Raw genomic sequence first — 25,832 nt, forward strand, 5'->3', positions numbered from 1 at the left:
AACTCTTCTTCGAACTCCTGTTCTTCCATGCCTGGACAATTAAATAACCAGTGGCAAGCCAATGAGTACTTTGAATGTACTCGCAAGCAACCCATGTTTTGGCTCAAGATACAACAATGCATGATATAGGTAAATTTTTGCAGAAAGCTAGTTTTGAGTGCAATGACATGTTCAACAACTTGTAAGACATGCATCAGGAGAATTCAAGTAACCATAAGGACAGGTTACAGATATCAACATAAATAGAGTGGGCACCAACCCAATTCAATCATGTCAAGTCCTTTGACTTGACCCAAGTAGTTCTTCCCACTTATCCAAACACATACACTGGTTTGTAAACATGTGGACGTAGCCTAAGAGCGGTTACCCAACTGTCCTTGACCGTGGACACAGCTATTCGAATAGTTTTACACTCTACAGAGGTTGCACACTTTACCCACAAGATCCGGGGAACTTCCGTGTCATCCACGACCCGCGGTACCTCAAGTACCCGGGGTAAGCACCCGATCACTACCTTTCCCTAGACGACACTAACATGGAGTCCACTCGATTGGTAGTAACCCCCGTGCCCAACATTTCACAACTTAAAAATTGTGGAGCCTTGCTCCCATATTCATCACATACCACTGGCACGGGGTACCAACGGTGTGTCCGGTGCCCCATAAAAATGTTCTTGGCCACCCTACCTGGCACGACCCCGTCCCGAGAGAGCGCACCAACAACTCTCCCATCACTAGTAATGCGGGCTCCAAGCTAGTATCGGCCTAGGTAATCAATAATGCCCTTTCCCATACAAGGGTAGAGTGGTTGCGCATGTAAGGTTGGAATAACAGTCACAACTTAAACCAATCCATTTTAAAAAACAACACACACACTTTCCTCGGTACACCACTTCGTCATCAAGTGGATACCCAACTCATCATCTCCCCCGGGCATAAGTGGCACCCGGTGGGGGTTTTCGAGAAGTCTTTTGAAAATACTTTGTCTCCATCACCATGCATATTCCCGTCCCTTTTTGCGTAGCACTACTTTAGCATCCTATCTACTCCCACCGGCATAACCCTCATAAGGATGTAGGGTCATGCACAATGCAAGTATCAACGAGGAAGTAATAGAGGCAACCCATCAAAGTGGTTACCATCTCATCATGATTCTGATGCAACACTAATAAAGTGCTATATGACATGCATAAAAAGGATTTCATAGACATGGTCAAAGGGTTGCTTGCCTGTTTTAACAAAGTCTTCGAGGTCTTCAAATATCTCTGGTCCAACTCCAAGCATTTCGTCTACTTCGTCAACTATCGTCGAAAGCAACCGTAATAAGCAACACAACAAGGCAGAAAATAAAAGTGCTCTAAAAATATTAATTTGACTTTTCTAGGACATCCCTGGTTATATGTAAAATAACCAGAGTGGTTTCATTGGAATTGGGTCAGTGGATATTTCTAAACATTTTGATATGATGGAATCAAGGGGTTTATGGATTTGCAAGAAGTGTACAGAAATATTTTTTTGAAAAATGAGCAAAGGCACCCATTTAACAAATCATGATTTTAGAAACATCTAGGAGTTGGTTTCACTGGATTTGGAGTTCAAATGAATTACCTATGAATTTGCAAAGTTGACAAATATGAATAAATGGCTCATTATTTTGTGGAGTACATAAAGTATTAAGAAAAATGTTCATAACCTAAGTTATGAAATTAGATGTACCTACAAACTTGAATCATGGCATTTGGATCAAATTTGAGCTCTCTGTGATTTTCTAAAGTTCATCACAGAAATGGAAAATGGGGTTTTGATAAATATGTGTGAAGATAAAGTTCTTGGAAAAATGTGCAAGTTGCACCATGAGATAGATCATGAGTTTATGAGCTACCAGAAATTTGAATCATCAAATTTGGAGTTAATTTGAATTATTTATGGATTTTACAAGTTTACAGAAAAAGAAAAAAGAAAAGGGAAAGGGTTTTACCCTTATCCTGCGCATTGGGTGGGAGATAGCAGTGGGCCGGCCCAGCTGCTCGGCCGCCCGGGCGACAGGGGCGATGTCGAAGGCGGCTTCACGCTAGTGCGCCTTCACGCGGGGGAAGCGGTTACGCCAGACGCCGTTTCCACTTAAACGGGCGGGGCCTGCCCACTGGGTCACCGACGCGCGGGGCCCAGCACCCAGGCCGTTGCCTACCTCCCGCTCGAACGGAGCAGAGGTAGGGGAGGCGAGGCCGAGCGGGCGCCAGTGTTCACCCCGGCGGTCCCGGCTATCCCCGGCGACGCCCAGCACACCGGCGGGTTCAGGAGGGTCACGCCGCATCCAGAGAGGTGCGCCACGACCTCGGGGGCGGTCGGCTGTGAGTGCAACGTCGATCGTGGCAGAGGCCGACAACGATGAAGATGAGCACGGCGATGCGGCAAGGGATGGGACGCAATGAAGCCCGGGGTGGATCAGCGGTGATGAGGAGAGTGTTCTGGAACGTCTAGGGGAAAGAGAGAGGGGTTAAGGCGCCGGAATTTTGGCGGCGGTCGGCGGCTCGGCTCCGGCCATAGAGATGCAAGGAGGGCACCGGGAGAGGAGTGAGCCGGCCGGGTGATGCACATGAGGGAGAGAGAGCGAACGGAGGCCAGAGAGGGCCCAGGGGTGGCCTTTTATGGCGGGGTGATGACGCACCATGGACGGGGCGCACAGGCGGCCGCGGCGATGGCTCTGGTGGCCAAGGAAGCGAGCGAGGAGGGCTCTACAGCGCTCGTGGGGATGGTGCGCGGTGTTGGGGAGGTGGAGGAGGAGCGGAGCGAGCTCGGGGGTGGGACCCGTGCTTGAGCAGAGAGTGGCGGAGCTGGGCAGCGCTCTGTCCACGCGTGGGACGGCAGGGGAGAGAGAGGAAGGAGCGGGCCGGCAGCTTGCCGTGTTGCGGACACCGAGGTGGTCCTTCTGGCACGTGGGGGAGAGCCGAGGTCGTCGGAGGCGTTGGGCAGAGAGCGGCTACAGTGCTTGGCCGCACTGTAGCGCGCTCTGGAGCATGCATTTGGCATGCCATGGCATATTATATGCCTTGTGGGCGCGGCCACTGATGTCTGGCAGCTCTAGGGGAGAGTAAAGAATGTGGGAGGGGCATTGGATGCCATGGAGGGCCACTGGAATGAGGAGGGACGTGAGAAAGGAGAAGAATGTTGTTGTCCAGAAGGGTAAATGGTGATGTTTCACCCCTCAATCATTGAGCTAAGGGCTGGCAAGTCTTGATAGAGGTAGAAGGTAACTAGGAGTAGTTGTGGTAAAAAGTTGAGGCCATGAAGATTAGTGGAAGAGGTCAAAACTGAAATTTTGGTGAAGAGTCAGAAGGTGTTTGATAATGGTTTGGGTAAGTATATGACTTCCAGTTGTCATGAGACTCCACAGGGTGAAATGGAATGAGAAAATAAGAGGTTCCACCAAGATTGAGTTCATTTGGGCAAAGTTACCAATGCAACTTTTGTAAACCCTAGAAATTGACAGAAATGGACTTTCCAAGATTTAGTCATGCAAAGCTATTCTCCTTGATGCACCACTTGGTTTAGCGTCATAATTTAAGGTTCTGAACATGTCCACAAAAGTTGGGGTCAAAATGAGAAAGTTTCCAATGTAGAGTTGTTCAAATTTGGTTCTGGGCAGGAAGGGTTTTGGGGCTCTTTGATCAAGTTAAATTGTTCTCCAACTTGTGCCACTTGGTCTAGATGATTTATTAGACCACTTTAGCATGTGGACCAAGTTTGAGAGAATTTGGACAAGTTTGATAATGTAAATTTGTTCAAACTTGAAAAAGGACAGAAGTGGTTTTGAGAGGGTTTCATGGGGTTATATTGTTCTCCATGACATGAGACTTGGCAAGATCATCAAACATGTCATATGTGACATGCTAGAATTTTCTTGGAATTTTTCGGGAATATTTCCTTTGTAAATATTTCAAAAGCTTGAAATATCCAGAAAGGGTTTTTGAGGGATTTTACCAGTATTTTGAACATGACCATGTGTTGAAACTCTTATATATTGAAAATATATGTCCACTGAGTTTCTCTAGGTTTTTGTCAAATATTTTTGAAACAATAAAATATTTTTCCCTATTAAAGACCATTTCTGGCCTTAAGAAAAAGCTTTTAAATAAAATAGGAAAATAACTTTTAAAATTATATTTTTGTGGTTTATGGGAGTCCTATATCTAATAGGATTCAAATATACTTTTTGAAAGATTTTTCACACCCCAAATCAAGTACTTGCAGTTCAAGTCTCAATTCAGGGGTTTTTGGAAAACCTAATTTATAAAATTCTTTTTGGGCAAAATATTTTTCCAAGAAATTGTTTTTATGTCCTACACACATGGCATGATCATTGGGAAAGGTTTTGGATCAAGGAGAAGGAGTATAAGAGTTCGAGGATTTATTTGATTTTTAGAGCACTTGCAAACAACAAACAAAATCCAATCAAGGCAAGGTCCAAAACACTCAAAAGTTTTTGTCAAACCACATTTTATCATGATTGTTAGCTTAAGTGTAGTGGCCTGAAAATCAGGGTGTGACAAATCGCCACTTCACATGATACATGAATAAAGCACTACAACATCCAGATACAATCAAGGTCCGACTACGGAACCAAAATAGAAGAAGACTACCCCAAATACTACACAGATCCCCGATCGTCCCAACTGGGCTCCACTACTGATCAACTGGAAACAAAAAAAACATAACGAACACGATCTTCATCGAGCTCCTCCTTGAGCTCGGTTGCGTCACCTGCACGGTATCATCGGCACCTGCAAACTGGTTTTGGAAGTAATCTGTGAGTCACGGGGACTCAGTAATCTCACACCCTCGCGATCAAGACTATTTAAGCTTATGGGTAGGTAAAAGGTATGAGGTGGAGCTGCAACAAGCACTAGCATATATGGTTGCTAAACTTACGCAAATGAGAGCGAGAAGAGAAGGCAAAGCACGATCGTGAACTAGAAGTGATCAAGAAGTGATCCTGAAACTACTTACATTCAAGCATAACTCCAACACCGTGTTCACTTCCCGGACTCCGCCGAGAAGAGACCATCACGGCTACACACGTTGTTGATGCATTTTAATGAAGATAAGTTTCAGGTTTTCTACAACCAGACATTAACAAATTCCCATCTGCCCATAACCGCGGGCATGACTTTCGAAAGTTCAAAACCCTGCAGGGGTGTCCCAACTTAGCCCATCACAAGATCTCACGGTTAATGAAGGATATTCCTTCTCCCAGGAAGACCCGATCAGGCTCGGAATCCCAGTTACAAGACATCTCGACAATGGTAAAACAAGACCAGCAAAGCCACCGAATGTGCCGACAAATCCCGATAGGAGCTGCACATATCTCGTTCTCAGGGCACACCGGATTGTCCAAGGTTTCGGTAGGCCAGCCCAGAGTTGCCCCTGGTGGCCACCGGCAACTGACAGGTTGGACCAACACTCAGAGGAGCACTGGCCCGGGGGTTTAAATAAAGATGGCCCTTGAGTCTGCAGAACCCAAGGGAAAGAAAAGGCTAGGTGGCGAATGGTAAAACCAATGTTGGGCCTTGCTGGAGGAGTTTTATTCAAGGCGAACAGTCAAGGGGTTCCCATTATAACCCAACCGCGTAAGGAACGCAAAATCAAGGAACATAACACCGGTATGACGGAAACTAGGGTGGCAAGAGTGGAACAAAACACCAGGCATAAGGCCGAGCCTTCCACCCTTTACCAAGTATATAGATGCATTAATTAAATAAGAGATATTGTGATATCCCAACCAAAATCCATGTTCCAACATGGAACAAACTCCAATCTTCACCTGCAACTAGCAACGCTATAAGAGGCCAGAGCAAAGCGGTAACATGGCCAAACAACGATTTGCTAGGACAATGTGGGTTAGAGGCTTGGCTTAGCAATATGGGAGGCATGATAAAGCAAGTGGTAGGTATCGCAGCATAAGCATAGCAACAGAGCGAGCAACTAGCAAGCAAAGATAGAAGTGATTTCGAGGATATGGTCATCTTGCCTAAAATCTCGCAAGGAAGAAGAACGAGTCCATTAAGAAAACACACGGACATAGTCAAACGGATCCTCACAAACGCGACGTCGGAACTAACCCAAAGAAGCAACACCGGAAAGAAAACAAATAACATGGTAAACAACCATCACATAAGCATGGCATGATGCAAAACCAAGTATGATGCATGTCCGGCTTAAATATGCATGACAAGGCAAAGTGCAACAACCAAAACTACAAATTAAGTGGAGCTCAATATGCAACGGGTTGCATATTGACGAAACACCACATCAATTATTTAGTTCTCTCCTGGTTAGGTACTCAACAATATTAAATTTTGGTTAACATGGCAAGAGGTGAGGCATAACAAAACTACACCATCTAAACAATTTAAATGGGGCTGGATATAACAAATAACGAATCCTGTAAATCCCCATATGCAATTATCAATTTGGTTCAACAACAATTTTAAACATTTAAATGTTATTATCATGATGCGAATGGCATGTGCAATTTTTATGCAGTATTTATGAAAACGTTGACATGATAAGATATGAGGCATTTGTCATCATGGCGGAAAGAAAGGGTGCCACGACAACGAATCCGAAAATGATGACACGACAACATATCGATTCCGGTAGCTCGATTGAGATACCGATGCAAAGGAGAAGTGTGCGGATGCGTGCAAAAGATGGTGGGGCGCTCCCGGACTCCGGGTGTCCCACGAGTTAGCGACAAGGAAACGAGTGACAATTTGAACAGGGTGCAAACACGAGCATCTCAAACATCGCAAGCATTCGTTCACGGATGTCGTCTCGAGGTTATACCTTTGAAGCGTGCAAACGGGACGGTTCTCGTTCGGTGCTAAGTAGAGGAAGTAGACGTTCTCGGGACGTTCGTAGTGGAAGTAGGGGTACATGACAACGGTAGAGGTACTCCAGATCTTGGCGGCGGTAGTCGTTCACGTTCTTAGTTGCACAATTTTCCGTAGATGTTCGGGATCACGACGAGGGACTTGACGTCCACGGAGGCTTCGAGGGTCGACGGTAGTTGTTCTCGGCGCTTGTGACTCACGGTTCTTCGGGCAACGGTGGTCGTACACGTCCATAGATGTTTGGGTCATCATCGTTCGTAGCCAAAGAAGTTGAACTTGACAAAACCCTTGGCGACAGTAGTAGTGGATGTCGTCGGTATCGTGGTACTTAGCGATATCCGTGTGTAGAGGTACTTTGCGGTTTCGACGACGGTCATACATGTTTTCGTAGATGAACTTGACTGATCCGAGGGATCTGGGTGTCGCGATACTTGGCGAAAAACACGTCGAGGGTACTTGTACTCGCATCATCGTGGAAGTAGTCGTTCGGGATCCCGCGTGGACTTGCCGGTCTTGGTCTCCACGGCGTAGTTGTACAAAAGCATCGTCAGAACTTGGACGAATCCAGAGGCATGCACGGCTAGTAGAGGAACTTGACGCATCCAAACGAAGCAACAAAATTGGCCTCGGTTCTTGGTGGTCACGAAGGGAGGCGGCCGACGAAGTAGCAGCAGGGTGCGCACACTGGCAGCGGCATCCACGAGCAGAGGCACAACGCTGGTCGTGGGCACCGGCGGCGACCGGACGCGGGAGGCAACAGAACATGACAGCGAAGGAGCAGCTGCAGCGAGGCAGCGGTGCGGTGGTGAGCTCGCAGGGCGAGGACGGCGATGAGCTTGGCGCATCCGGAGGTAGGGACGAGGCGCGCAGGGACTCCGGTGGCATTGAGAGACGACGGGGAAGGGCGGCTCCAGTCGGTGGGCGATAAACAGGCAGCCGCCATGGCAACGAGGTGGAGCGGCGGTCCCCTGAGCTTGGTCGGCAGGGGCCATGGGGAACGACGGCGCAGAGGCGGGGTGGAGGGAGGAGCGGGCGGCGACCTCTGGGCGCACGGCTGCGCAAGCTCCAGGCGGAGGAGATGGACGGCAGCGGTGCAGGCGAGGAGGAGTCCCAGCGGGGGAGCTCCATGGGAGGCGCAACCATGCGCAGCGGACGAGCAGGAGGCTCGCGGGGCCTCGGGCGTGGCGTGCAGAGGAGGCAGCGGCGCGGCTCTGGAGCATGGCAGGAGGAGCGGAGGACGGGGAGGTGTTGGCATGGGTAGCCGAGGCTGGGGGATCGGGAGCGCTCCCTCACGTAGGGGTGTGCGTGTGCGTGTGTGGCAACGTTGGGGAGGATGAGGGAGCGAGCGAGAGAGATGGCGGCTTGCAGAGGAACGAGGAGGGGATCGACCAGAGAGGTAGGTTGCGGTCGGACGGGCTAGGGTTAGCAGCGTTAGGTGGGTTTGGGGCCGGCCCAGTAGAGAGGAGGGGTCGGCTGGGCTTGCTGGATTGGGCTCTCCCTCTCCTCTCTTTCTTCTTTAAACGAAAAGAACATAGAGAGGAAAAAGAAGGGGGGTTAGGGAAAAGAGTTTGAGCAGGAGGACAATTTTCCTAGACTCATAAAAATAAACATGACCACAGAAAAATAGAAGTGGCAAGATTGCAGGAATTAAATTCAAATTCATTTGAATATAATTCAAATGGTTTTGAATTGGGACTAGGTTCGGTGTGGCCAGAAATGTTCGGGTTTTTGGTGGAGCTCCGGAATATGATGAAAGAATATATGGCAATGTTGGAGACCAAGAATTAAGATAACAACGGCATTGGGATATTTTGCAAGCGTGTTTATGGGTGAATCCAAATTATTGGAATATTTAATATAGCTCCCTACTATCGGGAGGATATGTTATAAAGAGAATCACCACGTGAATTCCCTCGGTTTAAATGGATCAAAGATCCATACGGTTTATTTAGTTGAGTTAAGAAAAGAAATGACATGATGGCATGATGACATGATGCAATGCACACGATGCAAAGATGAATGCAACAGATGAAACAAAACACACAACGAAACCCGGAAACCCTGGAAGGCATCTGCAGCTCCGGTCTTGGGGCGTTACAACACTCCACCACTATGAGAGGATCTCGTCCCGAGATCTAGGATGGCACCGGAGGGAAAAAGAAGAGGAAGAGAAGAGGTAAAACTAAGTTGCTTCTTTGACAAACGAGTGAAACCAAAGAACCTTGAAAGGTTAAGCCATTTCGAGAAACGAATACAACTGAGATGAACGAAGTTGATAACTCTCCGTTAGAAAAGAGGAACAAGGAAGAATAAATTCGGATAGCACTTGTCGGGTTTCGGGTTCCGGCAGACCCTTGAGGTTCGAACACTGGGGTGCGCGCGGAGATCTCTCCCCTACCGATCTACGTCTGATCCTCTCATGCGAACTAAGATGAAAATGATGACCATCACAAAAGACGCGATGTTTATACTGGTTCAGGCCACCGTTGTGGTGTAATACCCTACTCCAGTGTGTGGTGTGGTGGATTGCCTCTGGGGCTGATGATGGATAGTACAAGGGAAGAACAGCCTCGCGAGAGGTGTTCTTGAGTTTGTGCGATGAACTGCTAGGGTGAGTTCAGTCGCTTCTCTCTCTCTGTTGGGGTTCTACCAGATCTCTCCGGGGGGTCTCTCCCTACTCTGTGGTGGCTAGCTCTATTTATAGAGGCCCTGGGCCTCTCCCCAAATAATGAGCGGGAAGGGCGCCAACAATTGGCCATTTCGAAGGGGAACATCTAGTACAAGTTATCCTGACCAAAGGTGGTCTTCGGCTCCCAAAAGCACTGGCGATGACGCCGTCTTGGGCTCCACGGTGACCTCCGTCCTGCCATCTGGCTGGTCTTGGTCTTGTTGCACCGGAATGGTAACCTTTGCCTGATGCCTTGGCTTGTGCTTGCCCCCTTTGCACCAAAGAGGAAACAAGGACACTGCGCAGGCCGGCGCCCGCCTGGTCTCGATCGTCATGGCTTGCGTCACGGGTTCCTCGCGAGGTACCCCTGCCTTTATCTCTCCGCCTCCTTGCGAGCCTGCCTGATGAGGCTGCCTCTGGGGAAGCTTCCTGTCGTCCGCCCCGCGAGGCTTGGCCCTTCGTGAGGGTCTTTGAGCTTGAGCTGATGAAGATGGGCCGCGCTGGGCCCTGCTTGAGCCACGCCGCAGGCCGCAAGCAGGCAAGTCTGGGGACCCCCATTCCCAGAACGCTGACAGTAGCCCCCGGGCCCAAGGCGCGCGCAGGCTTGGCTTAGCAAAGAAGCGAAGGGGCAGGCGTGAAGTGTCGCGGGCCCTAACAGCCTGCGGCCTTGGGCGCCGCGTGGCGGTTGATTGGGCATGGGCGACTGCGCTTCCCCATGATGCCTCGGCGACCGCATGACTTGATAAGTCCCTGCATGCAGAGAAACCAGTCATGATTACCTGCGATCGTGGTGCACGGTGGTTGGCCTCCTCCGGCTATAAGTACGGGGCTGGGCGACTCCCTTCGGCCCGTTCCTCCTTGCTGCTCCTTTCTTTCTTCTTGATTACTCGTCGCTCCCATGGCTCCAAAGAGAATCTCGGCCACAGAGAAAGGAAAGGCCCCCCAGTCTGGGCCTGACTCCCCTCCGGCCAAGCGCGGCCGAGGCCGCCCTCGCAAGTATACCACGGTCCCCGTGGTGGCCTCCCGCAGCCATGGAGGCGGTTCCCGGTGCGGTGGTGAGTGCCCGGTTGCCGACGGGGGGCACACCGTGGGTGTGCGCCCCCCTAGGCCACGCTTTTGCTCTGCAGAGATGCTGGCGGAGTTCATCGTGTGGTCGGCAGACCCATCCAGCACCAGGCTCCAGCTCCCTCGTATCTTCGTAGATGAACTGCCGGCCAGCACCCGGTGCGGCTTCTGGCTCTAGGCAGACGGATGCTGCAGCAGGGCCTCCCGGGCGTCGCTGGAGGTTTCCGTTTCTGTGAACGGGGCTCTGACACGCGGCTGGCAGACGTTTGTCCGCACGCGTGGCCTGAGCCGGTGGTGCACCATGTACTTCAAGTTTGATGGCGACGCCACCCTCTACGTGAGGGTGTTCGGGGAAGACGGTCGCCGTGCCGGGTGTTGCCCTGAAGACGACGACCGCGGCCGCCTGCCCAGCCCTGGCTCTGACCAGGATGAAGATGGCGACTAGCATACAGGCGACGGTGCTTGGGGCTTGCCGAGCTTCAGCGACCCCCTCTTAGGCAGCAGCTCCTCCGGCGGTGGCCGCGAGCAGCCTCCTCGCTGTCGCGCCCGCTTGGGCGAAGGTAGCGGGTCAGCCCGCCGTCGCGCCCTGGTGAAGCGAGAGGAGGGATCCGCCTGAGCCCCAGGAGCAGCTCGAGCCTTCGCTGTGGGTTGGCGCAGGACGAATCGTGCCCGTTTTGTTTTCTTTCTTATCCTGCGCAAAAATAGTAAGTAATGTAGGGCCCCGCGGGGGCGTATTAGAACTGTTGCTGTTTAACCATCGCGCTGTTTCCGCTATTTTTGCGCCGTGTTTTCGTGCCGCGCTCCCATGTGCGGGAACTATTTTAGCTCGGTGGGGCTTGGCATGGTCCTCGCCTCCCGAGGCCGTGGCCTCCTCGTGCGCTTCGTGCCCTGCAAGGATTAGTAGGAGGGGTAACTTATGGTCTTAGCTGTGGGGGCGATTGTTGGAAATATGCCCTAGAGGCAATAATAAATTGATTATTATTATATTTCCTTGTTCATGATAATCGTTTATTATCCATGCTAGAATTGTATTGATAGGAAACTCAGATACATGTGTGGATACATAGACAACACCATGTCCCTAGTAAGCCTCTAGTTGACTAGCTCGTTAATCAATAGATGGTTACGGTTTCCTGACCATGGACATTGGATGTCGTTGATAACGGGATCACATCATTAGGAGAATGATGTGATGGACAAGACCCAATCCTAAGCCTAGCACAAGATCATGTAGTTCGTATGCTAAAGCTTTTCTAATGTCAAGTATCATTTCCTTAGACCATGAGATTGTGCAACTCCCGGATACCGTAGGAGTGCTTTGGGTGTGCCAAACGTCACAACGTAACTGGGTGGCTATAAAGGTACACTACGGGTATCTCTGAAAGTGTCTGTTGGGTTGGCACGAATCGAGATTGGGATTTTGTCACTCCGTGTAAACGGAGAGGTATCTCTGGGCCCACTCGGTAGGACATCATCATAATGTGCACAATGTGACCAAGGGGTTGATCACGGGATGATGTGTTACGGAACGAGTAAAGAGACTTGCCGGTAACGAGATTGAACAAGGTATCGGTATACCGACGTGATCTTGACGTGAGCACATGCCTTGACGTGATCTTGAAGGTGTTCAAGATGGATCAGTCAAAGAAGGAGTTCTTGCCTGAGTTGTAAGGTATGAAGTTAAGACTTAAAGCTCGACCATGGCAGAATAGAGAGAAAGGAACGAAGGTCGTCCCCTATGCTTAAGACATAGGCTCTACAGTATGCTATGCTGTGTACCGCACCTGAAGTGTGCTTTACCATGAGTCAGTCAAGGGGTACAAGAGTGATCCAAGAATGGATCACAGGACAGCGGTCAAAGTTATCCTTAGTAACTAGTGGACTAAGGAATTTTCTCAATTATGGAGGTGGTAAAAGAGTTCGTCGTAAAGGGTTACGTCGATGCAAGCTTAACACCTATCCGGATAGCTCTGAGTAGAGATACCGGATACGTATAATGGAGCAACAATTTAGAATAGCTCCAAGTAGAACAGTTATTTGGAATATCTCCAAATAGAACGTGGTAGCTGCATCTAGGAGATGACATAGAGATTTGTAAAGCACACACGGATCTGAAAGGTTCAGACCCGTTGACTATAACCTCTCTCACAAGTAACATGATCAAACCCAAGACTCTTTGGATGTTGGTCACATGGTGATGTGACCTGTCAGTGTTAATCACATGGTGATGTGAACTAGATTATTGACTCTAGTGCAAGTGGGAGACTGTTGGAAATATGCTCTAGAGGCAATAATAAATTGATTATTATTATATTTCCTTGTTCATGATAATCGTTTATTATCCATGCTAGAATTGTATTGATAGGAAACTCAGATACATGTGTGGATACATAGACAACACCATGTCCCTAGTAAGCCTCTAGTTGACTAGCTCGTTGATCAATAGATGGTTACGGTTTCCTGACCATGGACATTGGATGTCGTTGATAACGGGATCACATCATTAGGAGAATGATGTGATGGACAAGACCCAATCCTAAGCCTAGCACAAGATCATGTAGTTCGTATGCTAAAGCTTTTCTAATGTCAAGTATCATTTCCTTAGACCATGAGATTGTGCAACTCCCAGATACCGTAGGAGTGCTTTGGGTGTGCCAAACGTCACAACGTAACTGGGTGGCTATAAAGGTACACTACGGGTATCTCTGAAAGTGTCTGTTGGGTTGGCACGAATCGAGATTGGGATTTGTCACTCCGTGTAAACGGAGAGGTATCTCTGGGCCCACTCGGTAGGACATCATCATAATGTGCACAATGTGACCAAGGGGTTGATCACGGGATGATGTGTTACGGAACGAGTAAAGAGACTTGCCGGTAACAAGATTGAACAAGGTATCGGTATACCGACGATCGAATCTCGGGCAAGTACCATACCGCTAGACAAAGGGAATTGTATACGGGATCGATTGAGTCCTTGACATCGTGGTTCATCCGATGAGATCATCGTGGAACATGTGGGAGCCAACATGGGTATCCAGATCCCGCTGTTGGTTATTGACCGGAGAACATCTCGGTCATGTCTGCATGTCTCCCGAACCCGTAGGGTCTACACACTTAAGGTTCGATGACGCCAGGGTAATAAAGGAAGCTTGTATGTGGTTACCGAATGTTGTTCGGAGTCCCGGATGAGATCCCGGACGTCATGAGGAGTTCCGGAATGGTCCGGAGGTAAAGATTTATATATAGGAAGTCCTGTTTCGGCCATCGGGACAAGTTTCGGGGTCATCGGTATTGTACCGGGACCACCGGAAGGGTCCCAGGGGCCCACCGGGTGGGGCCACCTGCCCCGGGGGGCCACATGGGCTGTAGGGGGTGCGCCTTTGCCTACATGGGCCAAGGGCACCAGCCCCAAGAGGCCCATGCGCCTAGGGAACCCTAGAGGGAAGAGTCCTAAAGGGGGAAGGCACCTCCGAGGTGCCTTGGGGAGGATGGACTCCTCCCCCCCTCTTAGCCGCACCCCTTCCTTGGAGGAAGGGGCAAGGCTGCGCCTCCCCCCTCTCCCCTGTCCCTATATATAGTGGAGGGGAGGGAGGGCATCCATACCTGAGCCCTTGGCGCCTCCCTCCCTCCCGTGACACCTCCTCCTCTCCCGTAGGTGCTTGGCGAAGCCCTGCAGGATTGCCACGCTCCTCCATCACCACCACGCCGTTGTGCTGCTGCTGGATGGAGTCTTCCTCAACCTCTCCCTCTCTCCTTGCTGGATCAAGGCGTGGGAGACATCGTCGAGCTGTACGTGTGTTGAACGCGGAGGTGCCGTCCGTTCGGCACTAGGATCATCGGTGATCTGAATCACGACGAGTACGACTCCATCAACCCCGTTCACTTGAACGCTTCCGCTTAGCGATCTACAAGGGTATGTAGATGCACTCTCTTTCTACTCGTTGCTGGTCTCTCCATAGATAGATCTTGGTGATACGTAGGAAATTTTTTGAATTTCTGCTACGTTACCCAACAGTGGCATCATGAGCTAGGTCTATTGCGTAGATTCTTTGCACGAGTAGAACACAAAGTAGTTGTGGGCGTCGATATTGTTCAATATGCTTGCCGTTACTAGTCTTATCTTGATTCGGCGGCATCGTGGGATGAAGCGGCCCGGACCAACCTTACACGTACGCTTACGTGAGACCGGTTCCACCGACAAACATGCACTAGTTGCATAAGGTGGCTGGCGGGTGTCTGTCTCTCCCACTTTAGTCGGATCGGATTCGATGAAAAGGGTCCTTATGAAGGGTAAATAGCAATTGGCATATCACGTTGTGGTTCATGCGTAGGTAAGAAACGTTCTTGCTAGAAACCCATAGCAGCCACGTAAAACATGCAAACAACAATTAGAGGACGTCTAACTTGTTTTTGCAGGGTATGCTATGTGATGTGATATGGCCAAAAAGGATGTGATATGTGATGTATGAGATTGATCATGTTCTTGTAGTAGGAATCACGACTTGCATGTCGATGAGTATGACAACCGGCAGGAGCCATAGGAGTTGTCTTTATTTATTTGTGACCTGCGTGTCAACTTAAACGTCATGTAATTACTTTACTTTATTGCTAACCGTTAGCCATAGTAGTAGAAGTAATAGTTGGCGAGGCAACTTCATGAAGACACGATGATGGAGATCATGATGATGGAGATCATGGTGTCATGCCGGTGACGATGATGATCATGGAGCCCCGAAGATGGAGATCAAAAGGAGCAAAGTGATGATGGCCATATCATGTCACTATTTGATTGCATGTGATGTTTATCATGTTTATACATCTTATTTGCTTAGAACGACGGTAGTAAATAAGATGATCCCTTACAACAATTTCAAGAAGTGTTCTCCCCTAACTGTGCACCGTTGCGACAGTTCGTGTTTCGAAGCACCACGTGATGATCAGGTGTTAGATTCTAACGTTCACATACAACGGGTGTAAGACAGATTTACACACGCGAAACACTTAGGGTTAACTTGATGAGCCTAGCATGTACAGACATGGCCTCGGAACACGGAGACTGAAAGGTCGAACATGAGTCGTATAGAAGATACGATCAACATGAAGATGTTCACCGATGATGACTAGTCCGTCTCACGTGATGATCGGACACGGCCTAGTTTGACTCGGATCATGTAATCACTTAGATGACTAGAGGGATGTCTATCTGAGTGGGAGTTCATAAGATGAACTTAATTATCCTGAACATAGTCAAAAGGTTTTTGCAAATTATGTCGTAGCTCACGCTATAGTTCTACTGTTTAGATATGTTCCTAGAGAAAAATTAGTTGAAAGTTGATAGTAGCAATTATGCGGACTAGGTCCGTAAACTGAGGATTGTCCTCATTGCTTCATAGAAGGCTTATGTCCTTAATGCACCGCTCCTTGTGCTGAACCTCGAACGTTGTCTGTGGTTGTTGCGAACATCTGACATACACGTTTTGATAACTACGTGATAGTTCAGTTAAACGGTTTAGAGTTGAGGCACCAAAGACGTTTTTGAAACATCGCGAAACATATGAGATGTTTTGAGGGCTGAAATTGGGATTTCAGGCTCGTGCCCATGTCAAGAGGTATAAGACCTCCGATGACTTTCTTAACCTGCAAACTAAGGAGAAAAGCTCAATTGTTGAGCTTGTGCTCAGATTGTCTGAGTACAACAATCATTTGAATCGAGTGGGAGTTGATCTTCCAGATAAGACAGTGATGGTTCTCCAAAGTCATTGCCACCAAGCTGTTAGAGCTTCGTGATGAACTATAACATATCAGGGATAGATATGATGATCCTTGAGGTATTCGCGATGTTTGACACCGCGAAAGTAGAAATCAAGAAGGAGCATCAATTGTTGATGGTTGGTGAAACCACTAGTTTCAAGAAGGGCAAGGGCAAGAAGGGATACTTCATGAAACGGCAAATCAGCTGCTGCTCTAGTGAAGAAACCCAAGGTAAAACCCAAACCCGAGACTAAGTGCTTCTGTAATAAGGGGAACAACCACTAGAGCAGAATTACCCTAGATACTTGGTAGATAAGAAGGCTGGCAAGGTCGATAGAAGTATATTGGATATACATTGTGTTAATGTGTACTTTGCTAGTACTCCTAGTAGCACCAGGGTATTGGATACTGGTTCGGTTGCTAAGTGTTAGTAACTCGAAACAAAAGGCTACGGAATAAACAGAGACTAGCTAAAGGTGAGCTGACGATATGTGTTGGAAGTTTTTCCAAGCTTGATATGATCAAGCATCGCACGCTCCCTCTACCAAAGAGATTGGTGTTAAACCTAAATAATTGTTATTTGGTGTTTGCGTTGAGCATAGACATGATTGGATTACGTCTATCGCAATACGGTTATTCATTTAAGGAGAATAATGGTTACTCTGTTTATTTGAATAATACCTTCAATGGTCTTACACCTAAAATGAATGGTTTATTAAATCTCGATCGTAGTGATACACATGTTCATGCCAAAAGATAGTAATGATAGTACCACCTACTTGTGGCACTGCCATGTAAGTCATATCGGTATAAAACGCATGAAGAAGCTCCATATTGATGGATCTTTGGGCTCACTCGTTTTTGAAAAGTTTGAGACATGCGAACCATGTCTATTGGTGTATATGCATGAAGAAACTCCATGCAAATGGACCGTTTTGACTCACTTGATTTTGAATCACTTGGGACATGCAAATCATACCACATGGGCAAGATGACTGAAAAGCCTCGTTTTCAGTAAGATGGAACAAGATAGCAACTTGTTGGAAGTAATACATTTTGATGTGTACAGTCCAATGAGTGCTGAGGCATGTAGTGGATATTGTTATGTTCTTACTTCACAGATAATTTGAGTGGATGTTGAGTACATTTGCTTGATGAATCATGAGTCTGAATTATTGAAAGGTTCAAGTAATTTCAGGGTGAAGTTGAAAGATCGTCGTGACAAGAGGATAAAATATCTATGATATGATCATAGAGATGAATATCTGAATTACGAGTTTGGCACAGAATTAAGACATTGTGGAAATAGTTTCACAACTAATACAGCCTGGAACACCATAGTGTGATGGTGTATCCGAACATCATAACTGCACCCTATTGGATATGATGCATACCATGATGTCTCTTATCGAGTTACCACTATCATTCATGGGTTAGGCATTAGAGACAACCACATTCACTTTAAATAGGGCACCACATAATTTCGTTGAGACGACACCGTATGAACTATGGTTTGGAGAAACCTAAGTTGCCGTTTCTTGAAAGTTTGGGGCTGCGACGCTTATGTGAAAAGGTTTCAGGTTGATAAGCTCGAACCCAAAGCAGATAAAATGCATCTTCATAGGACACCCAAAAACAGTTGGGTATACCTCCTAATTCAGATCCGAAAGCAATAGGGATTGTTTCTTGAATCGGGTCCTTTTTCGAGGAAAGGTTTCTCTCGAAAAGTTGAGTGGGAGGATGGTGGAGACTTGATGAGGTTATTGAACCGTCACTTCAACAAGTGTGTAGCAGGGCACAGGAAGTTGTTCCTGTGGCACGTACACCAACTGAAGTGGAAGCTTATGATAGTGATCATGAAACTTCGGATCGAGTCACTACCAAACCTCGTGGGATGACAAGGATGCGTACTACTTCAGAGTGGTACGTAATCCTGTCTTGGAAGTCATGTTGCTAGACAACAATGAACCTACGAGCTATGGAGAAGCGATGGTGGGCCCGGATTCCGATAAATGGCTCAAGGCCATAAAACCCGAGATAGGATCCATGTATGAAAACAAAGTGTAGACTTTGGAAGAACTACTTGATGGTCGTAAGGCTGTTAGGTACATATGGATTTTGAAAGGAAGACAGACAATGATGGTAAGTGTCACCATTGAGAAAGCTCGACTTGTCGTTAAGATGTTTTTCAACAAGTTCAAGGAGTTGACTACGATGAGACTTTCTCACTCGTAGCGATGCTAAGAGTCTGTTGGAATTATATTAGCAATTACTGCATTATTTATGAAATCTTGCAGATAGGATGTCAAAACATTGTTTCCTCGACGATTCTTGAGGAAAGGTTGTAAGTGATACAACCGGAAGGTTTTGTCTATCCTGAAATATGCTAATAAGTATGCAAAGCTCCAGCAATCCTTCTGAGGACTGGAGTGAGCATCTCGGAGTTGGAATGTATGCTTTGATGATGATCAAAGATTTTGGGTGTATACAAAGTTTATGAGAAACTTGTATTTCCAAAGAAGTGAGTGGGAGCACTATAGAATTTCTGATGAGTATATGTTGTTGACATATTAATGATCAGAAATGACGTAGAATTTCTGGAAAGCATATAGGGTTATTTGGAAAGTGTTTTAAATGGAAAACCTGGATTAAGCTACTTGAACATTGAGCATCAAGATCTATAAGGATAGATCAAAACGCTTAATAGTACTTTCAAATGAGCACATGCCTTGACGTGATCTTGAAGGTGTTCAAGATGGATCAGTCAAAGAAGGAGTTCTTGCCTGAGTTGTAAGGTATGAAGTTAAGACTTAAAGCTCGACCATGGCAGAATAGAGAGAAAGGACTAAGGTCGTCCCCTATGCATAAGACATAGGCTCTACAGTATGCTATGCTACCGCACCTGAAGTGTGCCTTGCCATGAGTCAGTCAAGGGGTACAAGAGTGATCCAAGAATGGATCACAGGACAGCGGTCAAAGTTATCCTTAGAAATTAGTGGACTAAGGAATTTTTCTCGATTATGGAGGTGGTAAAAGAGTTCGTCGTAAAGGGTTACGTCGATGCAAGCTTGACACCTATCCGGATAGCTCTGAGTAGAGATACCGGATACATATAATGGAGCAACAATTTAGAATAGCTCCAAGTAGAACAGTTATTTGGAATAGCTCCAAATAGAACGTGGTAGCTGCATCTAGGAGATGACATAGAGATTTGTAAAGCACACACGGATCTGAAAGGTTCAGACCCGTTGACTATAACCTCTCTCACAAGCATAACATGATCAAACCCAAAACTCTTTGGGTGTTAGTCACATGGGGATGTGACCTTGAGTGTTAATCACATATCGATGTGAACTAGATTATTGACTCTAGTGCAAGTGGGAGACTGTTGGAAATATGCCCTAGAGGCAATAATAAATTGATTATTATTATATTTCCTTGTTCATGATAATCGTTTATTATCCATGCTAGAATTGTATTGATAGGAAACTCAGATACATGTGTGGATACATAGACAACACCATGTCCCTAGTAAGCCTCTAGTTGACTAGCTCGTTAATCAATAGATGGTTACGGTTTCCTGACCATGGACATTGGATGTCGTTGATAACGGGATCACATCATTAGGAGAATGATGTGATGGACAAGACCCAGTCCTAAGCCTAGCACAAGATCATGTAGTTCGTATGCTAAAGCTTTTCTAATGTCAAGTATCATTTCCTTAGACCATGAGATTGTGCAACTCCCGGATACCGTAGGAGTGCTTTGGGTGTGCCAAACGTCACAACGTAACTGGGTGGCTATAAAGGTACACTACGGGTATCTCTGAAAGTGTCTGTTGGGTTGGCACGAATCGAGATTGGGATTTGTCACTCCGTGTAAACGGAGAGGTATCTCTGGGCCCACTCGGTAGGACATCATCATAATGTGCACAATGTGACCAAGGGGTTGATCACGGGATGATGTGTTACGGAACGAGTAAAGAGACTTGCCGGTAACGAGATTGAACAAGGTATCGGTATACCGACGATCGAATCTCGGCAAGTACCATACCGCTAGACAAAGGGAATTGTATACGGGATCGATTGAGTCCTTGACATCGTGGTTCATCCGATGAGATCATCGTGGAACATGTGGGAGCCAACATGGGTATCCAGATCCTGCTGTTGGTTATTGACTGGAGAACATCTCGGTCATGTCTGCATGACTCCCGAACCCGTAGGGTCTACACACTTAAGGTTCAATGACGCTAGGGTAATAAAGGAAGCTTGTATGTGGTTACCGAATGTTGTTCGGAGTCTCGGATGAGATCCCGGACGTCACGAGGAGTTCCGGAATGGTCCGGAGGTAAAGATTTATATATAGGAAGTCCTGTTTCGGCCATCGGGACAAGTTTCGGGGTCATCGGTATTGTACCGGGACCACCGGAAGGGTCCCGGGGGCCCACCGGGTGGGGCCACCTGCCCCGGGGGGCCACATGGGCTGTAGGGGGTGCGCCTTGGCCTACATGGGCCAAGGGCACCAGCCCCAAGAGGCCCATGCGCCTAGGGAACCCTAGAGGGAAGAGTCCTAAAGGGGGAAGGCACCTCCGAGGTGCCTTGGGGAGGATGGACTCCTCCCCCCCTCTTAGCCGCACCCCTTCCTTGGAGGAAGGGGCAAGGCTGTGCCTCCCCCCTCTCCCCTGCCCCTATATATAGTGGAGGGGAGGGAGGGCATCCATACCTGAGCCCTTGGCGCCTCCCTCCCTCCCGTGACACCTCCTCCTCTCCCGTAGGTGCTTTGCGAAGCGCTGCAGGATTGCCACGCTCCTCCATCACCACCACGCCGTTGTGCTGCTGCTGGATGGAGTCTTCCTCAACCTCTCCCTCTCTCCTTGCTGGATCAAGGCGTGGGAGACATCGTCGAGCTGTACGTGTGTTGAACGCGGAGGTGCCGTCCGTTCGGCACTAGGATCATCGGTGATCTGAATCACGACGAGTACGACTCCATCAACCCCGTTCACTTGAACGCTTCCGCTTAGCGATCTACAAGGGTATGTAGATGCACTCTCCTTCCCCTCGTTGCTAGTCTCTCCATAGATAGATCTTGGTGACACGTAGGAAAATTTTGAATTTCTGCTACGTTCCCCAACAGCGATCGGCCCAGGTCCTGCGCTCGTGTCACGATGCCCGTGGGGAATGGACTGGGAGGGGTGCTCCTGCAGAGGACTCGGATAGGAAAGCTCCAAATGATCGGGGCAGAAAACACTCGCGAGGGCGCCCGCGATCCTCCCTCGCGAGACTTCGCGAGAGAAAACGAGGCGAGCGAGCGAGAAAGACAAAGAGCCACAAGCCAAGAATGTCAGCAACTCCAATAAAAACTTCAAACAGGAATAAACAAGCCAACTGCGGAAAGCAAATGGGAAAGCCGCGTCCGGCACCTATTCTAGTCTTCGATGTCTTCTCACCAGTGCGGAGCTAAGTGCTGCCACTGGGCGTGGGCGGGAGCCCCCGAGGCCCAAGGGCGGCACTCCGGAGACTCCGGGGCATGTACAGCCCCACTCATTATTACGTGAGAGTGTCACGGGCGGCGAGCTTCACAGGCATTGGCCTTCTTCACAGGCATCGGGCCTTTCTTGAAACGCGGCAGCTTCACAGGCATTCGCCTTCTTCACAGGCTCCGGGCCTTTTCCAAAACGCAGCGGCTTCATAGGCATTCGCCTTCTTCACAGGCACCGGGCCTTTTCCAAAACGCAGCGGCTTTACAGGCATTCGCCTTCTTCACAGGCACCGGGCCTTTTCCAAAATGCAGCGGCTTCACTCAGGGGTAGAACCTCCGGAGATGTTGAATGTTCCATGGGTTCTGGATGGGTACTCCCTCCGGAGTCTCCAAGCGCGCGGAGCCAGGCCTAGAAACATGAACAACCTTGAACGGGCCCTCCCACATGGGAGAGAGCTTGTGCAGCCCCTCCCTGGAGAGAACCCTTCTGAGCACGAGATCCCCTACCTCAAGGGTCCTGGGGCGGATGTTGAGGCTGTGGTATCGTCGTAGCGCCTGTTGATACCTTGCCGCTCGCAGTGCGGCTTCCCGACGGTGTTCCTCCCCCAGCACGAGATCCGTCCCCCGCATGGCGTCCTGCTGAGCCTCGTCGAATGCCAGGACCCGTGCGGAGCAACGTCTGACCTCGTGAGGGAGAACAGCCTCTGCTCCGTAGACGAGGAAGAACGGGGTCTCGCCAGTCGGCTTGGTCACTATCATGCGGATTGACCATAGCACGGACTGGAGCTCGTCGTGCCAGCCCCTGCCACAGGCCTCCAGCTTCTTCTTGAAGGTCCTGGCCTTGAGGCCCCTCAGGACCTCCGCGTTGGCTCATTCAGCCTGGCCATTGCTCCGGGGGTGTGCTACCGAAGCGTAGCATATCTGCATTCCAAGGTTAGCACAGTACGTTTTGAAGAGATTACTGGTGAATTGTGAACCGTTGTCAGTGATGATGCGGTTAGGCACCCCAAACCGGCTCACGAGGCCCTTGATGAACTTGACTGCCGAGCCTGCCGGGATTGTGCGGACAGCTTCCACCTCGGCCCACTTGATGAACTTGTCCACGCGACGTAGAGGTAGCATTAGCCCCCTGGCGCCCGAGGGAACAGGCCCAGAATGTCCAACCCCCAAACTGCAAACGGCCAGGATAGGGGTATGGTCCGCAGACCCCCCGCAGGTTGATGGATCTGTTTAGCGTGAAACTGGCAGGCCTCGCAAGCCTTCACCAGCTCAACAGCGTCGCTGAGTGTTGTGGGCCAGTAGAACCCGCTGCGGAACGCCTTGCCGACGAGGGTTCGTGACGACGAGTGGTGCCCGCAGTCTCCGCTGTGTATGTTCACCAGCAGTTCCTTTCCTTGCTCCCTGGAAATGCAACGTAGGGACACATCATTTGGCCGCTTCCTGTAGAGCTCGCCATCCTAGATGCAATAAGCCGTGGCCTGCCATGCTACACGCTCCACCTCCTCCTCGTTCTCCAGCAGAATCCCTTACATCAGGTAGTCCTTGAGCTCTGGGATCCAACATCCCCCCTGAGGATCCAACGCCAGGAGCAGGCGTGCCCCTGATGCCGAGCCGCAGACCGGAGCTCCCGAGGCAGGCGGCTGAGGAGGCTCCTCCCTTTGCTGCGCCGCACCTGATAGTGATGGCGCCGCTGAGGGCTTGAAGAGCCGCTCCTCGAAGACGCCAGGTTCCTGTGGCAGCCGCCTAGACGTCCTCTTGGCAATGTCGTCAGCCTCCTGATTGGTGCCGCGAGGCACATGCTACAGCTCCAGCCCCCAGAACTGTTTCTCCGTCCTGCGGACTTCAGCAAGGTAAGCTTCCATGTGCTCATCCTTCGGCTCGTATATCTTGTTGGAGAAGTTGACGAGGAGCCGTGAATCGCCCTTTATGGTGAGGCGCTTTACCCCTAAGGCGATTGCGGCTTTGAAGCCTGCTATCAGGCCTTCGTATTCTGCTATGTTGTTGGAGACCTTCTCTCCGTGCTGGAAGCAGAGTTGCACGGTGTAATAGAGTTTGTCCTGGGTAGGGGACACAAGCACTGCACCAGCTCCTGCACCATGTCGGGAGAATGCCACATCGAAGTACACGACCCAGCCGTCCGGTGCTTCACTTCCCAGGGAAAGTGATCGGTCTTCACCTATCTCGAGACCCGGCGCTTCTGCCCATTCTGCCACGAAATCTGCCAGTGCGGCTCCCTTGTTAACTCTGGTCGTGCTGAATTCTTGCTGAAATGCCTGTAGCTCAATGTTCCATTCGGCGACTGTTGGGAATATTACTATTGGGCGTAAACCGGCCTATGTGGGTTGGGTTAACTTCATCAGTAACTCAAGAGTGTTAAAGCCCAAGAAGATAGATGAGGGCCTGAGGCCCATAGTCGGTTGAAGACTTTTAGCCGTAAACCGGCATCTGTATGTAAACTTGTATTGTAAGGTAGGAATAAGGAGAGACCAACCCGGATATGAATATGAACCGGTGTTAGGACTCTGTGAACCGACGGGCGTCACCCGTGTATATAAGGGGACGACCCGGCGGCGGTTCAGGACAACAGACAACAACTCGAGACTTAGGCGAAGCTTGTTTGCTCCCTAGTCATCGAAACCCCATCAATTCCATCACAACTAGACGTAGGCTTTTACCTTCATCGAAGGGGCCAAACTAGTACAAACTCTCTTGCGTCCCTGTGTCCGCTTTAACCCCTTCAAGCTAACCCGTTGCGATGGCTCCACGACTAAGTCCTTTCACGAGGACATCTGCCGTGACAAAACCACAATAGTTGGCGCCCACCGTGGGGCTATCGCACGATGGTTTCAAGTTCTTGGAGGGCCGCTTTGAAGGACTCGAGGGCTACGCTGTGGGCCAGATGACTAAGAGTCGTCGCGGCAAGCTCTACATCGACGATGCAGGCTGGGGCCCCGAGGCCGGCTCAGTTGAGTACGGGTACCGGGTCCCCTTTGGTGGCATACACGTTTTCATCGGCAAGATCGGTGAACCGGGCCCTGAGCCGGACATCTGCACCGACCCCGTCGAAACGGCTCAGCGTGCGCGATCCGCCCGGGTTAAACCGGCCGTGAAGCGTGCCTTCGTGGGAGTCATCCATGGAGGAAGTTATGAGGCTGGATCAGAATCTCGTGGTGAGACCGTCGTTTATTCCGGCGACGAGTCATCAGCCGGAGAAACTGAATCTCTATATCAGCTACAAGATGGCTGGATTGGGGGCTGTTCCGATGGCGACAGTATTCCGGACCCCTCTGATCTACCCAACCGAGTTGGAATATTCATGGCCGGCACACAAGCAGCGCTTCATTCTTCGATCGTGGCGCCAATAACCTCCGGTTCAGTAGCGGCGATGGCTGCCAGGGCAGGAGGCTCTGTACGCCCGCCGGCTCAAGTCCTATCAGATCTATTTGATGCATTAGCAGGCATATGGATGAACCGGCAGTGTCAGGAGGCTCAAGTCCTATCAGATCTATCAGCTTTGGTCCAACAGGAAGCATACTCGTACAGCCGTGACCGGATCCACTCGACCCCTCGTCCAAGCCAGAGCTATAGCAGGCATATGGATGAACCGGCAGTGTCAAGTAATGAACAACGTGGAGCACCCCGCGGCAACAACCCGGCGGGTGGTGCTGATAACGCTCAGGAAGTGGTGGACCAGGCCCGAGCGCGCAGGGAGGCCGAGTTAGCCGCACAGTATCAGGCTCGGCAGCTTACGCCGGTTCGTCCAACTACCTCGGTCAAACCTGGTGTTACTTATAGTTCTTTGGGGGTGCCTTGCCTTGTTCCCGCTTTACGCAATATGCGCCTGCCCAAGGATTTCAAGGGCCCGCGCAAGGTACCAAATTACACGGCGGATCAACCTCCAGAGACATGGGTGGAGAGCTATGAGATGGCCATGGAGATGCTTGATGTGGATGATGCAGCATGTGCGAAGTACTTCGC

The sequence above is a fragment of the Triticum dicoccoides genome, chromosome 6A, assembly GCF_002162155.2.
Source record: "Triticum dicoccoides isolate Atlit2015 ecotype Zavitan chromosome 6A, WEW_v2.0, whole genome shotgun sequence".
In the NCBI taxonomy this organism is placed as follows: Eukaryota; Viridiplantae; Streptophyta; class Magnoliopsida; order Poales; family Poaceae; genus Triticum; species Triticum dicoccoides.